Source organism: Balaenoptera physalus (genome assembly GCF_965194825.1).
Source record: "Balaenoptera physalus genome assembly, chromosome: 8".
NCBI lineage: Eukaryota > Metazoa > Chordata > Mammalia > Artiodactyla > Balaenopteridae > Balaenoptera > Balaenoptera physalus.
In genome coordinates this window covers 52,387,431-52,409,009 of record NC_138887.1, presented here as the reverse complement: position 1 = coordinate 52,409,009, position 21,579 = coordinate 52,387,431, and the positions used below count along the sequence as shown (strand labels likewise).

At 36.9% G+C, this 21,579-nt stretch overlaps 1 protein-coding gene and 1 long non-coding RNA gene across 13 annotated transcripts in view; one reads left to right on the top strand and one right to left on the bottom strand.

Moving 5' to 3' along the window:
- HDAC9 (histone deacetylase 9) overlaps positions 1-21,579 on the top strand; it is a 999,599-nt gene that overhangs the window by 390,951 nt on the left and 587,069 nt on the right. The window lies entirely within an intron of this gene.
- The window catches only part of LOC309665930, a 104,586-nt gene that overhangs the window by 21,883 nt on the left and 61,124 nt on the right, over positions 1-21,579 (bottom strand). The window contains exon 4 of one of the 4 annotated variants that reach the window (XR_014266775.1): positions 3,599-12,473. The exons of the other annotated variants lie outside the window; for them this stretch is intronic. This is a non-coding gene — a long non-coding RNA (uncharacterized lncRNA). Of the gene's footprint in view, positions 1-3,598; positions 12,474-21,579 lie in introns of those variants that run through there. 4 annotated transcript variants of the gene reach the window in all.

Below are 21,579 nucleotides of genomic sequence, written 5' to 3'. Positions count from 1 at the left end.
TGTAATGTACAGCATATGGAATATAGTCAATAATACTGTAATAACTTTGTATGGTGACACATGGTAACTAGACTTACCATGGTGATCATTTTGTAATATGTAAAATACCGAGTACTATGCTGTATACCTGAAACTAATATAATATGGTAAGTCAATTATAGTTCAATTTTAAAAAAAGAAAAAACAAACAAACAAAAAGTGTCCAACTCAAACTGGCTAAAGTTAAAAGGATATTTATTGGCTCACATGACCAAAAGCTCTGGACATGGAAACTGCTTCACATATAGCTGTATTCAGGGGTCACAAAATGGTTGTTTCCATGCTCAGTTTTGCTACCTGTGGTGTTGGCTTCACACTCAAGTTTTATGTAATAGTAAGGATGCGGTACAACTCAAGTGCCTACACTTTCTGAGATCGTAAACTAGTAGGAAAAATAAGAATCCCTTTCCCAGGATTCCTTACAGATGCTCCTGAGTCTCAGAGGTTCTGATGAACTCACATGTCCATTCCTCAACCCTTTTCTAATGAGCAAGAAAAGAATAGTTTTTTCAGATCTTGGAAAATGTGTATGCAGTTCTGCTTTCATTTTTTCTAGTGTTTTTTTTGTTGTTGTTGTTTTTTAATTTTTATTTATTTATTTATTTATGGCCGTGTTGGGTCTTCGTTTCTGTGCGAGGGCTTTCTCTAGTTGTGGCAAGTGGGGGCCACTCTTCATCACGGTGCGTGGGCCTCTCACTATCGCGGCCTCTCTTGTTGCGGAGCAAAGGCTCCAGACGCGCAGGCTCAGTAATTGTGGCTCACGGGCCTAGTTGCTCCGCGGCATGTGGGATCTTCCCAGACCAGAGCTCGAACCCGTGTCCCCTGCATTGGCAGGCAGATGCTCAACCACTGTGCCACCAGGGAAGCCCCTCTACAGTGTTTTGAGTGAACTATTTAATGTTCATCCCATCAATTTCTACCGCCTTACTCTTTTAATTTAGGGTAAAATAGAAAGAACTGTCATTAAATGAAAGGGAAAAGGCTTCTCAGAGAATGTATGAGTTAAGGAATAAAATTTATGAGACAGTAGGAAGGTATTTGCTTTTGAATTTTTAACTTAACTTTTCAAATTAATTGTGATGTATGGTTTTAAAAAGAATAATATCACTTTTCTTTGGCTTTTGTTTCTTTGTGAATAGTTACTGCCTGCCTCTGCGTAGGTGACCCATCATATTTACCAATTGGTTGACTTTTGCATATGGACCTTAATAGTCTCATAACTATATGAGATAAAAATCTGCTCTAATTAACTTCCTCTTATACCAACTGAAGTTGACATCTTTGTTAAGACATTAGTGAATTCTAAAAATTATTAAGTTTACAAAGAGCACCATTTTGTTGATTGGTCAAGAGTATTATTAAACTGGCTTCACAGTGTTTGAACTCACAAATTTTCAGGTGATAAGAATTTTTAAATTGTTTTTTCTTTGCCCCTGGATGGGTCTTATTCTGCCACATAGGAGCTAGATCTCTGATATTGGAAGAGATCCTACATGTCTAGCTGAACAGGACACGTGTATACACAAATGCAAATGCAGATACACTGAGGAATAAGTGCATGTGTTCTTTCTCTCTCTCACTTTGAGGTTGGGTATGGGCACGTATGCCTCAAATGGGGTTGAGTTTTATAAAAATGTTACAGATGAATCACATTTGTTTTGTTGTGACATTTGCTGCCTCACCTTCAAAGAGTAGGTGCAGTTGCACTGACAACTCCTTGGCATTTTGCCCCAGGGAAGTGTTACATTATCAAAAGAAGCAGTGCCAGTGTGCTGGCAATTAAAATGTGGACATTTGACCATGATTTTCAGGAGAAAATGATCAAAAGAATACACTGAAGTGAAAACCGTAACTAGGCAGAGTCATCTCTAATGAATAAGAGGGAAGCTCTTTTAGGCTTGGTAACTTAGATGAGCATATGTGAAATACATGGCTAATGTTTCTAAGAAAATGGTTACTAGGAAACTATGAAAAGACCCCTAATTATGTTATCTCCAGGCTATACCAATAGATAGAGAATTGAGATCACTTTGTGCTAAAACCAGTACTAAGTAACCTGCTAATATTCTTAATACTCTTGAGGTTTGTTTCTGCAGCAAGTGAGATTTACTGTCCTTTTAAGGATTAGATAGCAATTCGAAAAGACTGGATTTAACTCAAAGTTCATAACCAATGCTATTGACTGAATTTTGGTGTCCTATTGCAGTCTTCTAAAGGTAGCAAAAGAATATCTTGACATAAATATAAGTGTTTGTTGTTTAGTTGGCCAAGACTTCGAATTAGTATATGTTAAGCTCTTGACCTCTACCTGAAGCAGTAACAAAGAAAGAACTAAGGATATTGGCTCTGGGCTGCCACTCCCATGGAGGGTGTTTCCTTATTAAACCTGACTGTCCTACCCCATAATTTAAAATCTTCCCACAAAGAAAATTCCAGGCTTCACCAGTAACCTGTTCCATAAATTTAAGTAAGAAATAACATATTATTCCTGTTCATATTAGACCTGTTCAATGGCAAGAAAAATCAAGTTAGAAGTTCTTATCACCTGAAAATCTGGGATTTCAAACATAGTGAAGTCAGTTTGACAGCACTTTTGATCAATCATTAAAATGGTGTTCTATGTAAATTTAACATTTTTTTAAAAACACACCTCCTATGGGTTCTCTTCTCTTTGTTGTAATTTCTTCCCTGGTAGATGCAGACCTCACCCTGTTTCATTGTTTGGTTGGGAGTTGAACGGAGCATGAATGGGTGATTTTCTTTCCCAGGCTATTGGTCAAAGCTGTGGTCAGTACCAACTTTGGCCAAGACATGCTTGACCCAGTTCTGCCAAGGGGTTGCTGTTGGAAGCTGGCGTGAATCTGAGAAGCAGGGTTACCAGCTGGGCAAAACTCTCAGGTTGGTTAGGTGTATTTTAGGGTCTTTTCACCTCTCCTTACTCTTTTTCTTTCTTTATTTACCTCTTACATCAGGCCCTTAGATTCCTTCTACTCCTTAGTCCCAAGTGCTTGAAATCTGTTACTTCCTACTAAATTTAAACAAACAAGTCAGACAGAGGTAAAGCTGCTAAGATGATTTTAAAAAGATACTGTAGAGGGGTAGGAATGGGGTAGGAAAGCAAAAAGTTATAGTAAAATAGTAAGAGTGAGATAAAATAAATTTCTAAGAAAAAGATGAACAAATAAATAAAATTGCTTTTTGGCAATATACATGCTCAAATGTTTGAGCTCAAATATTTTCCCTGTTTTTTTGCGGGGGCTGTTTTCTGGAGAGGCAATTTTTTAAACAGGTAAGATAAGCTTCTTTACTGACTATAATTAACTAATGGTAACCATAGAAAATGGCCCTTGGCCTCCAATTTTTGCTCCCTTGCCAGTGAATCAGTCTGCCTAGGGTGATGATTTAATTTTCATGGTGTTCAAATTACAAATTAACATTTGCAAGTGTAGATTTGGGGGATTGTGCTGAAGCCTAATAAAGTTCTCTTAGGATGGTGTGCCCCCTTGGGCCACATCATATAACTTCCTTATTAAAGTGAAAGGAAATTGCCTTTTAGTTTTCTTATAACATATCAAGTCCTCATATTTGAGAAAGGCATCCGTCTAACCTGTAGAATCTTCAAACCTCATAGATATTCCTGTATCAAAATATTTCAGATCTTCAGTTTGCACAGTGCTTATGGATGAAGTTAACTTAAAATGATTGAGAAGGTCAACAGTATGTTTGCTTCTGATAATCTCAGTTGTTCTTGAGTACAATGTATAAATCTAGTCCATCACCATACAGATGATACTTTAGAGTATTACTTGCACTTGTGCTTGTAGTTTAACTTTTAAGGAATGATAAAAAGGAAACAAAGCTTTGGACAGTGTCCAGGCTTGGTTTCAGGGCAAAATAAACAATTATTTCTTGAATTACGTAAAATTTTGTGGAATTATGGTATATAACAACCACATTTGGAAGGCAAAATTCATAGGTTTCTATATTTTTATGGTTTTCAACTTTATTCTATGGTATCAAGAGTGGATTTTCCTGAACCCTAATGGAAAATATTTAGAGAGAAAGACTACTATCTTTCCTGTAAGGGAGAGTCAGCAGAAAAATTATAAAAACAACCTAATGCTCTACTGTGACTAACATTTGCAACTCAAAATGTATAATAGACTCTGGAAAATGAACAGTGGTTTCTAGAGAAGAGTGAAAAAGCCAAAAAGAGAAAATCTAATTAGTGGCACTCTATCTGTGGGGAACCCTATTAACTGTGGAAAAGAATAACAAAGTCAGACAAAGTCTAGCAAAAAGTCTCACGTGTGTGTGTGTGTGTGTGTCTACATACATACATACACATACTTCTCTCAGACATACATGGATTTTGCAGTCAGAATAAATTTGGAGTCCTAAGTATTTGGTTAAATGCTGGAAACTAATACCAAATTGATTTATAGAATGTAAATTAACATTTTTTTGGACACAGATTGATCCTATTACGAAGTTATAAAATTCAAGCAATTTAAAAATAAAAATTTGTTATGCAGTCAGTGCTGAAGTGGATATTGGTAATTTTAGATGAGTTTAAGTGATAAAAGGAGGACTTTGAATGAAAGCTGTTTCTTCTGAAATTGAAGGAATTAAAAATATTTTGCTTATAATTTTTTAGAAAGACAAAAGAACTCAAAAAGTTTTAAATCTGATATTTCCTAACATGTTTACAAAATTGTAACCTAGTAATATAACCTTTGCACATGGTTTTGTTAGCAGCAGTATTATGCTGTCTGCTATCTGATAATAGGATTCCTATTTTTTATTATATAAAAATAACACTTAAATTGGTACTAGACAAAGCAACTGCTTTTTCTATCATCTTATTTTTATTGGCAAATTTGTAATGAAATTGTCACTTTGTTAACAGTTACATTGCCTACTTGTATCTCCAGGGCAGCATCTGAAGAGCTCCCCCAATTATTTTAAGATACTTTTACTGCATTACTGTTAAAAGATTTTTTTCATAAACTTTTGGAAGAAACATATTTCCTTGTTTGATTTTTGTTCTTCAATCAAGCCAAACTCAAAACTTCTGTGATTTGTTTTGCTTTATTCGGGGAGCTTATCAGTACTGTCTAACCGTAGGATTAAGTGGAATTTAAGCAATTTTAGCAAGAGCAGTCTTTTAGGGGAAATAACTGTCTCTCCTTACCCATTTATTGTTTATAAAGTGCACATGGCTGGGTAAAGGGTTTATTCAACTGCGGTTAGGATGCTCGGGACTCTGTTTGTTTTGTATAACAAACAAAGTAATAAATTTTGAATACATTGAGTTATTTGATTAAAAAATATTATTTACGATACTATATGTTTAAACTAATATGACTTTAGTCAGTTTTATATGATGATGATGATAATGGCTCACAATAGGCATGCTTATTATGTGCCAGGCACTGTGCTAAACATCTTACATAGATTATCTCATTTATTACTCCCAAGTGTTATTATATTGGAGTGAGAAAACTGAGGCCTGGAGAAATTGAGTAATGTGCTCATGGTCACTGTATTAGCAAGTGGTCATGCTTTACTAAGTACCTCTTATTATCATTTAATACTGTCTCTCTCCTGGTATTGAATCAGAAACCTCAGAGTTTGAGACTTCTATTCTTAACGTTTAAAAAAGAATGGGCTGGAAATTATAAATCTGTCATATAGAGATATATCTTAACCTTTGAAGTAATGATGTTATAGAAATTCCATTTACACAATCACCCCCCCCCCCAGAATTTAATCTCTGATATCATCTTTCTTGTATCTAGACTTCCTGTTCCTATCCATTCTTTATGTAACTGCATGATATTACCCTGATGCAGTAGTCTCTCCTTATCTACCGTTTTGCTTTCCACAGTTTCAGTTACCTGTAGTCAACCCCAGTCCAAAAATATTAAATGGAAGATTACAGAAATAAACAATTTATAAGTCTTAAATTGCAAGCCCTTCTGAGTAGCGTAATGAAATCCCTCCCCGATCCCATCTGTCCCACTCAGGAGATAAATCATCCCTTTGTCTGGCATGTACGCCCTGCCTGTATTCCCCACCCTCCCACTAGTATAGGGAAAAACATACAGTCGTCCCTCGGTATCCATGGAGTTGGTTCCAGGACCCCCATCAGATACCAAAATCTGATGCTCGTCTCTTTATTTATGTCTGGATTTCACTTCATATATTTTTATAGGATTTTTGCTATTATGTTCATGAATGAGGCTAGTTTATAATTTCCTGTCTTGAAATCCTCTTGTTAGATTTAGTGTCAGGATATATCTGCATAATAAGTTGATAAGTGTTTTCAGAATTTTCTATTTCTAGGAGAGTTTAGTGTTATTTCTTCCTTAACACTTTGGTACAGTTAATTGGTGAAGCCTGGAATTTTCTCTATGGGAAGATTTTAAATTGTGGGTTCAGTTTTTTTAGTAGTTATATGACTATTCAGATTTTCTTAGTTATTCATGTGTCAGTTTTCTATGTTTTGCTTTTCTAGTAATTGGCCCATTTTATTTAAATTTTCCATTGTTTTCTTTTTACCAGAAATCCTTTGTATGTTTGAATATTTAGCTATCTTCTTTTTTATTCCTATTTTATTCTTTGTGTTATAACCCAATACTACCTCACTTATTTTCTTGCTCAAATTGTTATAGCTTTAGTCATTGGGAGGTGTAAATTTTTAAATATCTCTTTTCCTGGTTAGAATATAAACTCTGTGAGGATAGGTATGATGTCCACTTTATCTGAAAAGGTTAGCAAAGAGCCTGGCACCTAGTAGAAATCAGTATTTATTTCTCACAAAATCAGTTCATGACTGATGAATGAATGGAACCCATAAAAATGAAAAAATAAAACCATTAAACTTATCTAGTGTTCAATGATTCCTGAGTTACCTTCATTTTCTAAGTGCTCGGTTATTTTTCAGTTCCTCTGAGCTTCCAGGCTACTGTATAGGGGAAAGTCAGATGATACAAAAATTTAAAAAACAAGTAAATCTCTGTATTGTCAGACTATACATGTTTAGAAGGATAAGATCATTGTTTTCTTGGGTATGTCTCATTTCAGATTTTTATTTATACTTCTTAGTCATCCTGCCATTCCTTCAAGTTTTATAGTCACCTACTCTACATTGATTCACACCCAAGTATAATTGTGGTAGCCTCAGTGTTCTTCTATAGATGGTTTGGTAACTTTTACTTTTACTTAATTGGCCAGTGTGACAAAATTGGTCACTTCATTGGTTGGTGACTTTGAGAAGAAGCTGAGAAGATATTTCTTTGTGGAGCAATATATATATCCATAGTTGGCTATGTGTTGACAGAGGAATAGTCTTAGCTTATTTACAGTGTTCTGCCACTTTCCCTTCAGGGAAGAGCAGTACATTTTCATGTTCAAATTTGGGAACTTCTATCATTCACCATCAAGTACAGATCTCATAAATCAAAGACCAGTTTTAAATGTCATATTTGTATGTGCTATTTCTGGGAAACACCAGATACAGTGTTATTTTGGGAAACTGTGGGTTGACCTTGCAAAACTCACATTAACAAGGAAAAAAGCACATTTTAAACAGTGACACATCTAACAGTGGGCTTAAAAGAGCAAGACAAAGTGTGTAGGTGTTCAATAGTAACAACCTAGTGGTACCACATTGTATTTCATGAATGAGAGCAATTCACAAAGTTCCCACAAATAGGACCTAGTGCAAGGACATAAGTGTCTAGTAGCTTTCTTTATCATTCATTCTACCAACACTGTACAAGTCCCTACTAAGTACCAGGTAGGATCCTGTTTGCTGTGAAAATAAAAGTATGGTACAATTCCTTCCTGTGTGTGGCTGAGTTTAATGGGGGAGAACTCAGCTCTTATAGTTGTATCACTCATATTGTTTATTTTAAAACTAATGAGCTGTAGGTAAGATAAACTTTGAGAATAAAGTCATGTCACCTAGATAATGTGTCTTCTTGTATTTAATAAACCACTTACAAAGAGGACTGTAAGGAGACATGTCAGAAACTTAATAGAGCTGATCTCCTGTCTTGCTAATTAGTAGTGATTTTATGTGTTGTATGATTTCTAAAACAAGTATATACTTCTTTTAATTTGAGAAATAAAAAAACAAAACAAAAAGTCACTTAAGTTTCTAAAATTTGCAAGGATATCTTTATGTTTCCTTGAATTTACTTTCACTGTGCTTAGCCAATTATGGATTTTCTGTTTCTTAGTATTACATTTAAACTGATTTTTTTTTTTTGAAAAATCATTAAAATGCAGAGGTAGAAGAAACTTTCACAACAGACATTAGATAGCCCGCATGAGAATCTCTTAAGACAGAGGTTGACAGGGGACTTCCCTAGTGGTCCAGTGGTAAAGAATCCGCCTTACAATGCAGGGGATGCAGGTTCAATCCCTGGTCAGGGAGCTAAGATCCCACATGCCGCAGGGCACCTAAGCCCACACACCACAACTACTGAGCCCGCACGCCTCAACTAGAGAAGAGAAGACCCTCATGCCACAACTAGAAAGAAACCTGTGTGCCTCAAAGAAGACCCGATGCAGCCAAAAATAAATTAAATAAATAAATAAATAGATAATAAATAAATAAATCTTTAAAAAAAGGAAAGACAGGGGTTGACAAACTGTATCTATAAACGGCCAGATAGGGCATATTTCAGGCTTTGTGATCCGTACAGTTTCTGTCACAACTGTTCAGCTCTGCTTTTTAGCAGGGAAACAACCATAGACAATATGTAAATGAATGAGTGTAGCTGTGTTTCAATAATACTTTACTTAGAAAAACTGGCAGAGGTGTAGATGTGCTACAGTTTGCCAATCCCCTGACTTAATGGCATTTGTTTAAAATGCAAAGACCTAGTTCTCATACCTCCCTGAATCAGATTCCAGAGAGATAAGCCCTTGGAACCTGCACATTTACCCAGTTGCCAATATTATTATTGTTTACTATTTACACTTAAGTTTGAGAACTTTCATCTCCTTTACTTCCTGGGATACCTGAGACAGCAATGTATCTCTGCAGTATCCCTGAGGGACTTCCGTTTAGTTTGACTACTTTGAAGTTTGTGGAGCATATGTTTATCAGGTGGAACCTCTATTTTAAATAATTGACAGAGAAAATATGAAGGGAAAATGTCTGTTGAGTTAAAGCCTAAAAATGGAAACTCTAAGAGAACAAAGATCTTTTCTCCCATTTCCTGCTATAGGTTCGGTGCCTGGTGTGTGTGAGGGGGTGTTGGTAAATATATATTTGCAGACTGAACTGAACGCACTTTCCTATTGCTTCACTCTCAGCACACAACGATGCCCTACATCCAAGTGATTTGACTGTCCCTGTATTTGATTTCCAGGCAGTCAAGTTCTAGCCATACCTTTCCTTCTTTTTACACCATAGTTCTAGTTCTTATCCAATGTTCCATCTCTTTTGAGTAATCCGGGGTTTATGAATCTTGCCCTCCAATATAGTGTTTTTCCAACATTCATGATTCCAAAGCAGGATGACATTTATAAGCAGTGATAATTATATTAAAGATCTTTTGTCTGTGATCAATAGAAATCAATATGGCCAACTTAACCAAAAAGGTATCTATTAGGAAAATGAGTTCGGTGAGATCTCAGCAACAGGGGTCTGTGGACCTTCTCTCTGGAATGCCACCCAACATAAGTCAGCTCCCAGCTTTTTCCCACCTCTGGGTCTTTGCACACGCTGTGCTCTAAGCCAGTTTTAAATTCCTGGAGAGAGATGGGGATTGACCCAGCTAAGGTCAGGTACCTGTTATTTAGTTTAATTACTCAGCCACTGGATCAGGGGTACCATTAAGTAATCACCTCTGTGGAGAGAAAATCAAAGACTATTACCAAAAGGATGTGGGAGTGGGATAAAGAGTTGCTAGGAAGACTCAGCTAGTTTAGACAGGCTAATTTTGGTGCCTTTTTAGAAAAACCTGTAAATGACTATTTGGACTCTGGTGTTCTAAAGCCTGTTAAATTCTGCTACTAACCAGGCTGCAGACCTGAGAGAGGTCCATGCCAATATTCTCTCTATACTGCTGCTCTGCTGTGGGCGGTGTTCTTCTGTAATTGCTGTGGACTTCCTCTAGACCTGAAGATTTAATTTGGAGCCCTACTTTAGCTGCCTTTAGCTGGAAAATTTGATTTTCAGTCCTGTTTTTGCTTTTAGATATTTATTTATAGTATCTATCCCTGCCTACTTACAAGAAAAGACTGTTACTGGCAGGTCTCAAATCAAATTCCTTGGTAAGAAATGGCACAGATAATATTCAGACCACTCCCTCCAATCTATTCATCTCAGGTTCTGTCCCTGATTAGCGGCCACCCAGACATTCACTGCCCCATCAGGGTACTGGACTGCTCTGCAGCGTGAGGGCTCTTAGAACAAAGTTCTTTCCTACTTATAGCCCTGTCTGCCCCATACCCAACCTCTCAACCTCTCTCTATTCTGTTGTCGTAATCTACAAGGATTGACAGGTTCTGACTGCTCTCCCCTCCAAAAGCATCTTCTTTACCTCTCCCCACTCCTTTCTGTGCTGTAGTTCCACTGGCCTGCTTTCTGTTGCAGACACACAGAGGTCTATTCTCTCTGCCTGGAATGTGCCTTTCCCACATATTTACAAGGCTGGCTCCTTAATATTTTTCCGATCTCAGTTTGTCACCTACTTTAGGGAGAGATGTCCTCTCCACCACCCTTTCTGAATGACCCCTGCCTCCTAAGTCACTCTATATCCCATTACCCTCTTTTATTTCAATGTTTCAGTGATCACTATCTGGAATCCCACTTCTTTGTGAACATATTCATTGTTTGCTTCCCCCCAATAGAATATAAGTCCCCTGAAAGCATGAATTTCGTCTCTGGTCTATCTCAGGTGTTTACAACAGTGCCTGGTATATAGTAAGTGCTCATTGATCAAAAGAACAAATTAAGGCCAATTTGCAATTTCCAAATAATCTTTGATGCAAAACAATCCATGTGCATATGGAATGTATCAAAGCCAGGGAGAGCAAAGTTAAGCAACCAGCACCTTTTAGATTGTGGGGAGCTGAGATCACTGGACTGACTGAATCTCTGGTCCTAGAAACAAACATCCATTCAAAGAAAGATGTTGGGCATTTGCAGCAACTTTTATACCTATGCTCTTGGGTCACCCTTCTCATCATTTGTGCCAGCTCTGTGTTTGCAGAGCTCACCAGAGAATTTTACCAGGCTGGGAAGAAGTAAAATGTGGTAGGTGTGATGGAAACTTAGCACAAGGCATACCTCTGACTAACTAAGAGCACTTATTTTTGGTGCATCCTTTCATAAGACCCAAGCATTTCTATTTTCTGCTCGGTTGACAGTACCTATTACACAGCAGTCTCACAGGTCTCTATGGGACAATATTTTTTCCACTCATGTACATGTGCACGTGTGCATGCACACACAGACCAGCAACTGTACCTTTGAAAAATGTTGCACAAGCCTAGCCATGGCTTAAGCCACTAAAATGACCTCTGACCTTATAAGGGGGAATTATTTTGGAAAATTTTGAGCTAAAGGTAAGGAAAAAAGATATGTTGAGTTTTCTTTAGCAACCTTGATTTTCCTCCCCCAGTAGCTATTCTTGGGCAGCATGCTTAATTATTCATAGCTATTTCAATGTATAATTCGTTTACTTCTCACTGACTAGAGCCTTGTTATAATGTTTTCCATAGAGCTTCATGCTGATGGATCAACCTGTTGGTGAAATTATTTTAAATAGCTTTAAATGGGTTTAAAATACTTCAGAAATCAAACTCTTTGGCCTGTTTGGAAAGAGTGTAAGAGGGACATTATGCTGTATTAGCCGCACAATAAATAATGTAGAGTAAATAATAAGGCTCGTGTATGAGTTTATGGTGTTCCATACACATCACTTAAAATGCAGAAATAAAACAACTAGATCTTAACTTGCCAGGCCCAAGTGCTTCTCAGCTTCTTATCCTGTGTTATTTTAGACCTTCTGATGGCATCCCAATTATTTGTCCTGAGAAGACTATTTCTGTCTTTTTGCCCAATACTGATATGAGGCTTGGCTATATCTCACAACTTTTTTGTGTATGCATGTATGGAAATATTCTAAGTAAGCTAAATTAAATGAAAAAAACAGCAATAAAATGAGGCACAATGTTAAAAGGAGTATGAAGTTCTTTGTATTATTCTTGTACCTTTTCTATAAGTTTTAAATGATCTAGATAAGATGTTAAACAAAATGTCAGCGATCTTAAGGGCAGTCAGGGTTGAGCTTTCCCATCACAGGTATCCACCTGTAGCAGCCCCTGCTGCATCTGTTTTTCCCTGGGAGATCCCCAGCCACAATAATCTCTCGGGAAGGCTCTGCTAAGCTGATGAAATCAGAGACCTATGGAAATGAAATTTAAAGAAATAAACGTTTGTATCTAATTTTTAGAATGCATCAAAATGATGCAGAGGAAGTAAAATTGTATAACAATAGAATTTTAATATATTCCTCTATTTGTATACATTATATTATTTTTGACCTACAGTTTTTTCTTTTGGGGGAGGTAGGCAGATTTATTACCAAATTTTAATAAGCTGTTACATTCTCAAATAATTTAAAAGCAAGTTTGAAATAGGTAATGATTATTTTATATGTTTATTTTGAGCTGAAATTCCTATTCTAGTTTCAGGATATTAGAGAACTACTTCTTAATAAAGGCAACGCTAGAAACCTGTAAGTCAGAGACACAAAAACAGTGAGATTTGAAATGATGCATAACAAGAATCTGGAATACCCAAAGGAAGAAAAGTGAATGAGAATTGCTACTGGAGGAAAGGAGGGAGGGAGAAAGGAGGGAGGAGGGATGGAGAGAGGAGGGGAGGTGGGGAGAGAGAAGCAAGGAAGGAAGGAAACAAGGAGAGCGGGAAGGAGGAAAAAGAGGAAAGAAAGAAGAAATGATCACAAGAAAGAGAAATCCATAAAGACACAGTGTACAAATATTGCTGTCTTCACTTAGTAGGAAGTATGTAATGTAATTGAAAGGCAATCAAATAAGTGTTAATAGAATTTTTAAATGATGTTCATCATATGGTGTGAGTTTACCCTGCAGGTTTATGGAAGCTCAGGCTGCTAGCAAAGCCAGGGACAGTGTCAGGATCAGTTAGAGCCCTTTGCCTAACCAAGCTTGGAAGGATCCTGCTTTGGTTAATAGCCAGGCCTTCATCTTCCCACCCAAGGAAGCTGCTGCCTTAGTAACAAATCTCTGAAAATGGACCAAGATCCCTTTCCTTTTCTGGAAGTACCCTTGAACCCACACAAAGTGTCATGTCACAAAATGTTCTGCTTCTGGAACTAGTGTGGAACAGCTCTGTATTTGGAATGAGTGAGTTAAATTCTCTGAGTCATATTTTTAATGGAGATATAAGAGTTAATTTTACAGAAGGTACCATGCTTCTTAGAAGCAAGGCTCTGGATAAATATTTTTAGTTACCATCCCCTCTGTCTCTGGAGATATCCTACTATCATTATAAGAAATTTTTTGGATTATTTTATAGAGAGCTTCATTTTGTAGCTCCACACAAGGCAAAGGTGGCAATTGGACATTAAATCAATGCCTTAGCTGTCAGCATGGAGATGCATTTTTTTTCTAATCTTACTAACACTCTAGCCAGTCACCATGCCTCCCCAGTCCATGCAGCTGCATAATTATACATCAGATCTCCAAAATGAATTAGTTTATTTTTAAAACAGCTAATTGCCTTAGTGGAGTCATGTTTTACCAGAAGCACAAAAGGGCTTTGTTCGTTGCAGGGAAATTTTCTTCTGGAATGACTGTGTTAGGCTCTAGCTTCTGTGAATGTCAGTCATAAACAGCAACATATCAGCAAAATTCACTAAGATCACTAATATTCCAGAGCACCCCATTGTGATTTCAGCATTATTTACTCTACATGTAGCTCTATGTAATCTTCAAATGAAAATATCCTACTTAGGAATGTTCCCGTACAATGATATGCAATGGAGCCCTGTTATGTGTGTGTTTTCTATAGCACAGTTTAGGTCTCGTCTCTTGAAACCCAACTATGTATTTATAAGGCAAACTCTCATTGATTATTTGGTCCCCATTATGGGTGATAGGCCAATTCTTTGAAATCAAGAATTCTCTCTATTATAGTCCCAAACTTAAACTTTTGATTTTGAATGCTATTTTATTTAACTAGAAGCAGATATATTTCGATTATGTCACTCTGCAAGGGTAATGTTTTTAGAAAACACTGATTAAAGATTGTTTGCCATGGTAGCACTATCAACTACAAGTGTCTGAGGGTATCCCCACAGGGTAGCATTACCCTAGCAGATTCACATCAACAATGCCCACAAAGACAAATGGATTCAACCAGAATGTCACATAAATAATCCCAATATAAAGTATTACACCAGGGAACAGTACCCTCATGACCTCTGACCAGCAAATTCTGGGAAACCGGATTATAATTAGAAGGATGATAGAAGAATTTTGACTGAAACCAATGCCTTTTAGTTATATGGTTTGAATGTTTAATAGCATGAGGCTAAGATGATGGGATGGATCTGCCTCTGTGGAACCCAGATGTGGCAAGACCACCACAGAGAGCCTCGGATTTGGCCCCAAACTCAATATGACTGTTTCCAAACTTCCCTGCATTCCCCAAAAAGGCAAATTTAACCTCTCACACTTTAAAGCATTCGTGAGTATTTCAGACTGCTACAGAGTATGAGAGTAGAGCCTAATGAATACCACACAATAAAACTTCATTTAAAAATCCTTATTAAATATCTTTCTTTCCCTAATATTCCCCTCTAATATTAGCAGCCAGTAACATTATCTCTTTTTTTAATGTGTCTTTTTTTTTTTTTTTTCCATTCTCTATCCACACAGCCCCTGGAATATATTGTATTGTCCTAAGCAATTAAGCTCTGGCTCCAGTTTTGTATTCCCACCCAGAAAAGCAAAGCCTGCAGTTAGCTAAATCCTCCTTTTGTTTTCAAAGTTTTGCTGTTTAAGTTTGCCACCTGGAGAGTTCATCTGCCACGCCAAATCACTTTTCAAAGTAGTCACCTAATAATTCCTAGGAAAACATTCTGCTGCTAAGAAAAATAGGACTTCCTATTCCTAATTATAAGAATTTACCAGTCTCTGGGACTGAACCCCCTGCCCCAGAGCTGAGCTTAGGTGGGCCCAGACAATGTTCACCTCTGTGTTCCATGTTTTCTCTGACTCCAAAGATAACGTAACATCCCTTCTAATGGATCTTTCATTCAGTGGATTGAAGTAATTAATTATATTACTGTCAACTGATACTAACCTGAAGAGTATATTATATATTATCATGTTTGAGTTAGCTCACTAAGAACTTGAATATGAGAGAATACTAGCCTCCGAGAGCTAACTTGGCCCCCATGAACTGACAGTTTAACAATGGACAATAGATGGCTAAAAGCTGTCCAGGGAAGCCTGATATTCAATGTCAAAATTTCTAAATTAAGGCTGGCAGAGGAGGTAATTAGTTCTCCATACATATTAACAAGCAAACAAACACATACATACATATTTATTTCAGGAACCAGAAGACTATATTTACAAAATATAGTTGAGATGGGGTAGTTATTAAGGTCAAACTGTGTACCTATGGAGAAAATACTTTTTTACTAGTAAAATACATTTTTATAATTTAAAAGCTTTTAGATGGTCTCAAAATTCCTTTCCGGTTAGACTTCCTAGCAGTCATGAATCTTTGAAAACTGGTGAGGACCTTATCACTTGACAGATTACAGAGGTGAGGTTTCCAGAATTTAATGTTATGTTGGTTCTTACTATTTGCCATTATTTTCAAATTGTGTTTATCTCAGACATTCATGAAAATCAAGGCACTTTAGAATAATTATAAATTTTCTTTGATCTATTAATAACCTTTCACAGCATGTTGCTACCTTCTGCCCTTTCTGCCAGTGGTATATTTATTCAGATATTTTAAATAGCAGTTCCAGTTGTTTTTATTTTATTAAGTTAAAATGTGTTTGCCTATCATGGCTGTACCCACATTTAATAATTCTTGCTTTTGACACTAGAGACAAAGATCAGTCAATACTTTAATTGCCTGAGGGCTACCAGCAGACATGAAGCTTTCCTTAAAGTAGTAATCATCTTTGGCAAAGAAATTGTACTTTTAAGTGCAATTTATGCATTTACTAATTCTGTGCTGCATTCTCAAGATGATGGGCTGCACATTAGCTCTTTCCTTTTATGTTACATTATTTAATTTGGGAATCAACTTTTATTTCAGGTGCCATAGTAATTTCTCATTGTTGACAGAATTACAATAAGAAAATCTTGAAAAGAACATATTTAGTTTAAATTAAGCAAAAAAGAAAAGAGAAAGGTAAGCTTAGACAAGATTCAGTTTAGGATTTTACCCAGAATATTTAGTTGCCTTAGAAAATACAAAGTTTTGCCACTTCAAATGGAACTTTCTTCAGAAAATCTAGCCTTCATTAGTGTTTGTAACAAAGGTAAACTTTTGCTGTCAATGTGTAAAAGTTCTTATTACTCAGTATTCTTACCAATACTTGGTATTATTATACTCAATTTTTTACCTATCTGCCAGATTTATAATTGTATCTCATTGTGGATTAATTTATTTTCTGATTATTAGTAATCTTGAACATATTTCATACTTAGACTGGGCATCAGAGTTTCCTTTTCAGTGAATGCATCTTTTTATGTTTGCCTACTTTATTACTGGGTTTTGTGTTTTCTAACTGATTTGTAAATATTGTCATTATATTCTAAATACTAATCATTGGTTGATTAAATGCACAATGTTTTCTCCCAATGTGTCATGATTTTTTTTTCTTTTTTAATAGTGTGTTTGCATAACAATTGTATTCTTGTGTCATATTTATGAATCTTTTATGATTTGTGATTTTCTGGGTCTTTTTGGAACAAATGTATTCCTAATCTGAGGATGTGAACAATATTCTTTTATATTTTTTTTCTTCTAAAACTTTTAAAGTTTGCTCTTTGTGTATAGATTGTTAATCTACTTGGAGTTGATTTTGTGAGTGTGTGTGTATAGTTTAATTTCACAGGGTTCTAATTTCAAGGGATCTAATAGTTTAACATAGAGAACAAGTTATCTAAGCACCATTTATTGAGGATCTCCACTTATCTACGGTGCTAGCACTGACACATGTAAAGTTATCATGTATATGCAGGCCTAATTTTTGTTGGTCTATTATCTTACCTATTTGTTTATGAAGCAATAATATAGTCTCTTTATCGTAACTTAACAGATAAGTCTTGAAGAGTGGTAAGGCACATGTTCTCATTTTGATCTCCTTCAAAATTTTCATGACTCTCCTTGGAGCTTTGCTATTTCATATAAATGTTAGAATTAGCTTGTTGAGTTAAGGATGATATTACTATTCTGTTTATTTTTTTCTCTCCTTGGACATACTCTCACTATTAATTTTTTTATTTCTTGTCTTTCATCTACAACTTTTAAGTGAAGGGCACTTTATCTAATTTAACCATCACTAAGGGCACTTATTAACATTAATATTAATATTTTAATGTTATGTAATATGCTAATGGCTTATTATATTACACAGTCTTGAGTTGGGTAAGTAGGTCTGCATGTGCCAACACTCAAGTTATACTGAGTTGCAAGGCTTAGGGAAGTTTTAAATCTTCTAATTTATTATTATAAATCTTCATGATATTCATAAAGATATTTCTTATCCTTTATTTTATGAATTCATCTCTTTTTTTAAATTGGAAATTATCTGTTTCTAGCAGCACCCTTTTCCTCTTTCTGTTGTTTTCTTTTTTTTTTTTTTTTTAATTAATTTATTTATTTATTTTTGGCTGTGTTGGGTCTTCGTTTCTGTGCTAGGGCTTTTCTCTAGTTGTGGCAAGCGGGGGCCACTCTTCATTGCGGTGCACGGGCCTCTCACTTTCGCGGCCTCTCTTGTTGCGGAGCACAGGCTCCAGACGCGCAGGCTCAGTAATTGTGGCTCACGGGCCTAGTTGCTCCGCGGCATGTGGGATCCTCCCAGACCAGGGCTCGAACCCGTGTCCCCTGCATTGGCAGGCAGACTCTCAATCACTGCGCCACCAGGGAAGCCCTGTTGTTTTCTTTTTTTCTTTTGATCTCTTGTCAACCAACTTGTTAGCATTTTGTCTAAAAGTAAATTGATTTTGAGTAAGGGTTTAAGACATAATAAGTAATTAGTTACTATTCATTAATTAAATATTACGTACCAGCGTTTCTGTTAGACATTTCATATGTCATCACAGCAACACTCCTGTTAGAGACCTATGGTAATAGCCAATGTGTCAGTAAAACCGAGGACAATTTGCCCCAGGTCACAAAGTCAGAATTCCCTGTAGTCAGGGTTAAATCTGTGTCTTTGCTTTTCTCCCTGTGCCAACCTGCCTCTAATGCATAACAAGGTGTTGAAATTGAAGTTTAATCAGAGACATTGTGATGAAATATTTCTGAAGCCAGACAGCCTGATCCTGAGGAGGGATCAGTACCTTCCCCTGTCCTGTGACCATGGAGTTCCTGATTTGCCAGACAGTTTCTAGGAAGGGTGGGTGAGCAGGAAGGAAAGAGGTACCCTGGGGCTAGATCTGGAGGAGTCTCTCACAGGTGGCTGTGGTGGGCTGGGGATGGCACCCCCATCAGAGCAGCAGACTGAAGGGGAGAAAATAAAGGGAGTTTTAAGATGCTCAGTCTGTTCTGCTACAACTCATGTTCCTGTAACAAAAATTAAATCAAATTTGATTGGTAAATAGGGGATAATAAGAATATAAAGTGATTGTTGGTTCATATGAGATTTTCTTTCCAGGCATAGGGAACTGGAAGAGTAGAAATAGAATAATAACTTTCAGTAAGAAAAGGAAAGGAAAAAGCTATTGATTGGGGGCTACGTTGCCCACAGGAGCCATCGTGACTCTATTTAAGGAAATAAAAACTAGTGCCTGCATCCCTCACCGCAGATGCACTTGCCGAGCTTCATTCAGCTGGCAGCTCACCGCAGGAGGCTCTTCCCCAGGTGCTCTGCTTCCCTCAGTGCTGGCTCAGTTCCCACCACCCCTCCACGCACATCCCCGTCTATTGTTTTGTGCACTTGTCCACACTGTAGCAGCTTCTGGCCAAGCTGAGCTGTGGTTTTGGTGTTTTCGGGGGGGATAGGGTGGGAGGGTCCAACTTATTTCCCCAATTAATAATGATAAATATCAATAATAATATTAGATGATGACAATGATGATAATGAAGTTAGTGGTACATTTACAAAATAACATAGGCTTTGAACAGTTTCCTGATAACCCTATCATCTCATAAACTTGTTATCAAGGGTGCCTATTTAACAGAATATGAATTTTCTCTGGAATTCAATTATTGTGTTATAGCTGATGCATGCATTGTTATGGGCCTGTTGTTCAAAACTTATAAATACAAGGCTTAATTTACTTGGATATTACTCTCGGGTTAATCAAATGCATATCCTTAACCAAACACGGCTGTGAACTACTGAACTCTATGGGACAGTTTTATGTCTAAGGTTTGTACTTGGTTCTGTTTACTTACAGTGCCAGAGTTTTTGTCTCCAGTAGTCAGATTTTATCCCCAGCATCCATTACAAAACCTAGAAAATCTCTTTTTAATTCAGGGCTTTAGAAAAATCATAAAGTCCTTGAATGTGAGTTGATAAACTGCACAGCGATTTATTTTACTACATAAAGTAAGGAAAATTATATGGGACAAATGATGATTCCTGATAGGAATCTTCAGTTCCTGTCTCACCTTTACCATGTGGAGCCAAAGCCAGGTTAGATTTCTTGTCTTGCACAGTCTGAAGGCTGGTGTTTCTCGTCTGGGTGGGCCACATTATGGCCTGATTTTTGTCTGGTTGTTGCTTCCCCACGTTCAAGACCCTTGCTATTATTTGCAGAAAAATGATTAGTCTCTGTGTCTGTAATTGCCTGTGGGTCACTTTACGTGCCAACTCTCCACCGCTAGCATTTCTAAAAGGGTTTTGTTTTCCTCCAATATGTTCATCAAATGCCTGATTGCAAGTTGAGTATTCCTGAGGCATGATCACGCAGCCAGGAGCCCGTCTAGTTCTGACGGTGCTCTGCATTTTCTCTGTAAAGTTGGGGCAACGAAAAAGATCAGATTCTGTTCTCTCTGGCAAGAAGAGAAAGAGTCTGAATTGAAAACAGGGGCAGAACCATGGCCCCTGATCTTTTGTAATGAATGCCAGCATGCCCTACCACACTGTTAAAGGATCTCCCTGGCTGTCACATTACAGGGATACATTTTTAACTATTTCCCCTCTGTATGGATATTGCATGTATTGTTACCTTGATCTCAGCTATCTTCCAGCACTAAATACTTAAGATGTTATTCTACTATTCAAATATTAGAAGTTAATGTGACAGAAGGACAAAAAAATAGTATTAGGGGATTAAAAACATGAATTATGAAGGAATACTTTTCCTCCATAATTATGAAGGAATAGTACCCCTTCATAATTCATGTTGAACCCCTATTTATTTATTTTACCTTATTTTTTTTTCTGGGGCTACATGACACATTTTTAAGGACATAGTCTTAGGATTCAAAGGACATGATTTCCATTCCTGGGCCACAAGATCAGACTGTTCCAGAGGGAACACTGGCACCCAGGTCTGCTTGGCTCTGCACCTCATGAACTTTCCCTGTTCTCACTTCTGGTCATGCTCCGTTCGCTTGAACACCTAAGGCCCTACTTCCCAGAAGCCTTTGAAAGAACGAATATTTGTCAAAGGAAACAATATTTATTGTATAAATATAGGAAACTCTTAAAGTTAAAAACAGAACAAAGGCTAATATATGTTTTAAGGCATTGATCAGAAGTGTTACTTTTGCTACTGCTGCAGTTTTCCCAGTAAGAAAATTATCCAAAGAAAAAGACACTGAATTATGTGTTTGATATATGCTACAAAGAAAGATGAAAGAAGGGGGAAAGAGTATGGATGCTAATGGGTGAGAAATATGTGCTTAGGTTTGAGTCAAGAAAAAAACTGACTTCTCATTTCTATGTGAGAAAACAAAGGCATCAAAGGGTGGGGTGTGAATGAATGTCCCAAAGAGCAGGCTAAGATTCCTGAAGTGAGGGAGAGATCATTCTATGCAACTAGAAAGGACATTTTAAGAAGCACTGATATAAACTGGTTTGCAGGGCAGAAATAGAGACACAGATGTAGAGAACAAACGTATGGACACCAAGGGGGAAAGTGGCTGGGGGGATGGTGGTGGTGTGATGAATTGGGAGATTGGGATTGACATGTATACACTAATATGTGTAAAACAGATAACTAATAAGAACCTGCTGTATAAAAAATAAATAAAATAAAATTCAAAAAAAAAAAAAAAGAAGCATTGATATAATCACTGTTGGGACACAGTGGTTTTGA